The sequence below is a fragment of the Triticum aestivum genome, chromosome 4D, assembly GCF_018294505.1.
Source record: "Triticum aestivum cultivar Chinese Spring chromosome 4D, IWGSC CS RefSeq v2.1, whole genome shotgun sequence".
In the NCBI taxonomy this organism is placed as follows: domain Eukaryota; kingdom Viridiplantae; phylum Streptophyta; class Magnoliopsida; order Poales; family Poaceae; genus Triticum; species Triticum aestivum.
In genome coordinates, this window is record NC_057805.1 from 457,448,578 (window position 1) to 457,449,329 (window position 752).

A 752-nucleotide genomic window follows, 5' to 3' on the forward strand; every position below is an offset into this window, starting at 1 on the left:
AGAGAGCTTCAAACAATTTTAACTTTTTAACCATAAGTCCAAATGAGATGATTCTTTTTGCATTGTGTTCTTTGAAAGGAAATCTAACAGCTCACCAAAGATGAGATTTTTCTGAGCTGTTTAGAATTTTTGGTGAATTTCAGAAGTGTTCTTGATATTCTCTTTTTGTGTTTAAAATTATTTTCAGAAGGTGAGGCTTGTCTTGAGGATCACCAGGAGGCTTGTGAACCTCATCTGCACTCAATATTTGTGATTTTCTCACTTAAATGAAATGATTAACCCATGCATTTAAATAATTATTGAATTATTTGTATTCTGTTAAGTATTGGTCAGTTGTTATGCTTGATTTACAGAATAGTTGAAACTAGTTTAAGTGGGTAAAGCAAGTTAAGAAAAATTGAGGTGATGTTAGAAATAATTTTGTTATGCATGTGAGTAATTATTTAAAGCTTTTTGTTTGCATTCTTAAATTGATAAAAATTTGTTAGAAAATATTCTGTCAAATACTTGTTTAATCATATTACTTGTCTTACAGAATGTTTGAACCCAACTTAGTGATAAAGAAATTAAGAGTTGTTGATAATGATATCTTTTGGTCAAGCATATGAAAAATTTATCGGAGTTACTTTCTTGCGTAGGAAATTAATAAAACTTGTTGCAAAATATTTTGGTTAAGTTGTGAGTCATTTTGAGCAAGTAGAGTAATATGAGTTGTTGACGTTTATGCTTGGTGTGCATATGGATGACATCGG